Raw genomic sequence first — 5152 nt, 5'->3', positions numbered from 1 at the left:
AGCATGTTTTCAATCAAAATAGACACCTCTTGAGCTAAATTATAGCGTTCGAGTCTTTTCGAGTGTGTATTTTTTGAATGTACACTCGAAACTGCTCTAAGTAGACAAATCTTGTTTATGAGGCCTAGATTTTAAAATTTTGCAAAAATATCAAGATCATCTGGGTCTATAGACCAACATGTCCTGATCATTAGCATGTATCCAATAAAAATAGAAACATTTTGAGCTAAATTATAGCGTTCGAGTCTTTTCGATGGTGTATTATTCGAATGTACACTCGAAACTGCTCTAAGTAGAAAATTCGTGTTTATGAGGCCTAGGATTCAAAACTTGGATAAAATATCAAGAACATGTGGATCTATAGACCAACATGTCCTCATAATTAGCATGTTTTCAATCAAAATAAAAACCTGTTGAGCTAAATTATAGTGTTCGAGTCTTTTCGAGTGTGTATTATTCGAATGTACACTCGAAACTGCTCTAAGTAGAAAATTCGTGTTTATGAGGCCTAGGCTTCAAAACTTGGCTAAAATATCAAGATCATGTGGGTCTATAGACCAACATGCCCTGATAAATAACATGTTTTCAATCAAAATAGACACCTCTTTAGCTAAATTATAGCGTTCGAGTCTTTTCGAGTGTGTATTTTTCGAATGTACAGTCGAAACTGCTCTAAGTAGAAAAATCTTGTTTATGTGGCCTAGACTTCAAAATTTGGATAAAATATCAAGATCATGTGGGTCTATAGACCAACATGTCCTGATCATTAGCATGTTTCCAATCAAAATAGATACCTCTTGAGCTAAATTATAGCGTTCGAGTCTTTTCGAGTGTGTATTTTTCGAATGTACACTCGAAACTGCTTTAAGTAGAAAATTCGTGTTTATGAGGCCTAGGCTTCATAACTTGGCTAAAATATCAAGATCATGTGGGTCTATAGACCAACATGTCCTGATAATTAGCATGTTTTCAATCAAAATAGACATCGGTTGAGCTAAATTATAGCGTTCGAGTCTTTTCGAGTGTGTATTTTTCGAATGTACACTCGAAACTGCTCTAAGTAGAAAAATCTTGTTTATGTGGCCTAGACTTCAAAATTTGGGTAAAATATCAAGATCATGTGGGTCTATAGACCAACATGTCCTGATCAATAACATGTTTTCAATCAAAATAGACACCTCTTGAGCTAAATTATAGCGTTCTAGTCTTTTCGAGTGTGTATTTTTCGAATGTACACTCGAAACTGCTCTAAGTAGAAAAATCTTGTTTATGTGGCCTAGGCTTCAAAACTTGGATAAAATATCAAGATCCTGTGGGTCTATATACCAACATGTCCTGATAATTAGCATGTTTTCAATCAAAATAGACACCTCTTGAGCTAAATTATAGCGTTCGAGTCTTTTCGAGTGTGTATTTTTCGAATGTACACTCGAAACTGCTCTAAGTAGAAAAATCTTGTTTATGTGGCCTAGACTTCAAAATTTGGGTAAAATATCAAGATCATGTGGGTCTATAGACCAACATGTCCTGATCAATAACATGTTTTCAATCAAAATAGACACCTCTTGAGCTAAATTATAGCGTTCTAGTCTTTTCGAGTGTGTATTTTTCGAATGTACACTCGAAACTACTCTAAGTAGAAAATCCGTGTTTATGAGGCCTAGGCTTCAAAACTTGGATAAAATATCAAGATCATGTGGGTCTATATACCAACATGTCCTGATAATTAGCATATTTTCAATCAAAATAGACACCTCTTGAGCTAAATTATAGCGTTCAAGTCTTTTCGAGTGTGTATTTTTCGAATGTACACTCGAAACTGCTCTAAGTAGAAAAATCTTGTTTATGTGGCCTAGACTTCAAAATTTGGCTAAAATATCAAGATCATGTGGGTCTATAGACCAACATGTCCTGATAATTAGCATGTTTTCAATCAAAATAGACACCTCTTGAGCTAAATTATAGCGTTCGAGTCTTTTCGAGTGTGTATTTTTCGAATGTACACTCGAAACTGCTCTAAGTAGAAAACTTGTGTTTATGAGGCCTAGGCTTCAAAATTTGGCTAAAATATCAAGATCATGTGGGTCTATAGACCAACATGTCCTGATAATTAGCATGTTTTCAATCAAAATAGACATCTCTGGAGCTAAATTATAGCGTTCGAGTCTTTTCGAGTGTGTATTTTTTGAATGTACACTTGAAACTGCTCTAAGTAGAAAATTCTTGTTTATGTGGCCTAGACTTCAAAATTTGGCTAAAATATCAAGATCATGTGGGTCTATAGACCAACATGTCCTGATCAAAAGCATGTTTTCAATCAAAATAGACACCTCTTGAGCTAAATTATAGCGTTCGAGTCTTTTCGAGTGTGTATTTTTCGAATGTACACTCGAAACTGCTCTAAGTAGAAAAATCTTGTTTATGTGGCCTAGACTTCAAAATTTGGCTAAAATATCAAGATCATGTGGGTCTATAGACCAACATGTCCTGATAATTAGCATGTTTTCAATCAAAATAGACATCTCTGGAGCTAAATTATATCGTTCGAGTCTTTTCGAGTGTGTATTTTTCGAATGTACACTCGAAACTGCTCTAAGTAGAAAAATCTTGTTTATGTGGCCTAGACTTCAAAATTTGGCTAAAATATCAAGATCATGTGGGTCTATAGACCAACATGTCCTGATCATTAGCATGTTTCCAATCAAAATAGACACCTCTTGAGCTAAATTATAGTGTTCTAGTCTTTTCGAGTGTGTATTTTTCGAATGTTCACTCGAAACTGCTCTAAGTAGAAAATTTGTGTTTATGAGGCCTAGGATTCAAAACTTGGCTAAAATATCAAGATCATGTGGGTCTATAGACCAACATGTCCTGATAATTAGCATGTTTTCAATCAAAATAAACACCTCTTGAGCTAAATTATAGCGTTCGAGTCTTTTCGAGTGTGTATTTTTCGAATGTACACTCGAAACTGCTCTAAGTAGAAAAATCTTGTTTATGTGGCCTAGACTTCAAAATTTGGCTAAAATATCAAGATCATGTGGGTCTATAGACCAACATGTCCTGATAATTAGCATGTTCTCAATCAAAATAGACATCTCTTGAGATAAATTATAGCGTTCGAGTCTTTTCGAGTGTGTATTATTCGAATGTACACTCGAAACTGCTCTAAGTAGAAAATCCGTGTTTATGAGGCCTAGGCTTCAAAACTTGGATAAAATATCATGATCATGTGGGTCTATATACCAACATGTCCTGATAATTAGCATGTTTTCAATCAAAATAGACACCTCTTGAGCTAAATTATAGCGTTCGAGTCTTTTCGAGTGTGTATTTTTCGAATGTACACTCGAAACTGCTCTAAGTAGAAAAATCTTGTTTATGTGGCCTAGACTTTAAAATTTGGATAAAATATCAAGATCTTGTGGGTCTATAGACCAACATGTCCTGATCATTAGCATGTTTCCAATCAAAATAGACACCTCTTGAGCTAAATTATAGCGTTCTAGTCTTTTCGAGTGTGTATTTTTCGAATGTACACTCGAAACTGCTCTAAGTAGAAAATTTGTGTTTAACTTGGCAAAAATATCAAGATCATGTGGGCCTATAGACCAACATGTCCTGATAATTAGCATGTTTTCAATCAAAATAGACACCTCTGGAGCTAAATTATAGCGTTCGAGTCTTTTCGAGTGTGTATTTTTCGAATGTACACTCGAAACTGCTCTAAGTAGAAAAATCTTGTTTAGGTGGCCTAGACTTCAAAATTTGGCTAAAATATCAAGATCATGTGGGTCTATAGACCAACATGTCCTGATAATTAGCATGTTTTCAATCAAAATAGACACCTCTTGAGCTAAATTATAGCGTTCGAGTCTTTTCGAGTGTGTATTTTTCGAATGTACACTCGAAACTGCTCTAAGTAGAAAAATCTTGTTTATGTGGCCTAGACTTCAAAATTTGGCTAAAATATCAAGATCATGTGGGTCTATAGACCAATATGTCCTGATCATTAGCATGTTTCCAATCAAAATAGACACCTCTTGAGCTAAATTATAGCGTTCGAGTCTTTTCGAGTGTGTATTTTTCGAATGTACACTCGAAACTACTCTAAGTAGAAAATTCGTGTTTATGAGGCCTAGGCTTCAAAACTTGGATAAAATATCAAGATCATGTGGGTCAATAGACCAACATGTCCTGATAATTAGCATGTTTTCAATCAAAATAGACATCGGTTGAGCTAAATTATAGCGTTCGAGTCTTTTCGAGTGTGTATTTTTCGAATGTACACTCGAAACTGCTCTAAGTAGAAAATTCGTGTTTATGAGGCCTAGGCTTCGAAACTTGGCTCAAATATCAAGATCATGTGGGTCTATAGACCAACATGTCCTGATAATTAGCATGTTTTCAATTAAAATAGACATCTCTTGAGCTAAATTATAACGTTCGAGTCTTTTCGTGTGTGTATTTTTCGAATGTACACTCGAAACTGCTCTAAGTAGACAAATCTTGTTTATGAGGCCTAGACTTCAAAATTTAGCTAAAATATCAAGATCATCTGGGTCTATAGACCAACATGTCCTGATCATTAGCATGTTTCCAATAAAAATAGACACCGGTTGAGCTAAATTATAACGTTCAATTCTTTTCGAGTGTGTATTATTTGAATGTACACTCGAAACTTCTCTAAGTAGAAAATTCGTGTTCATGAGGCCTAGGCTTCAAAAATTGGCTAACATATCAAGATCATGTGGGTCTATAGATCAATATGTCCTGATCAATAACATGTTTTCAATCAAAATAGACACCTCTTGAGCTAAATTATAGCGTTCGAGTCTTTTCGAGTGTGTATTTTTCGAATGTACACTCGAAACTGCTCTAAGTAGAAAATTCGTGTTTGTGAGGCCTAGGCTTCGAAACTTGGCTAAAATATCAAGATCATGTGGGTCTATAGACCAACATGTCCTGATAATTAGCATGTTTTCAATCAAAATAGACATCTCTTGAGCTAAATTATAACGTTCGAGTCTTTTCGAGTGTGTATTTTTTGAATGTACACTCGAAACTGCTCTAAGTAGACAAATCTTGTTTATGAGGCCTAGACTTCAAAATTTAGCTAAAATATCAAGATCATCTGGGTCTATAGACCAAC

The sequence above is a fragment of the Papaver somniferum genome, unplaced genomic scaffold (genome assembly GCF_003573695.1).
Source record: "Papaver somniferum cultivar HN1 unplaced genomic scaffold, ASM357369v1 unplaced-scaffold_156, whole genome shotgun sequence".
NCBI lineage: Eukaryota > Viridiplantae > Streptophyta > Magnoliopsida > Ranunculales > Papaveraceae > Papaver > Papaver somniferum.
The sequence above is the reverse complement of the archived record's forward strand: the minus strand, read 5'-3'. Positions refer to the sequence as shown.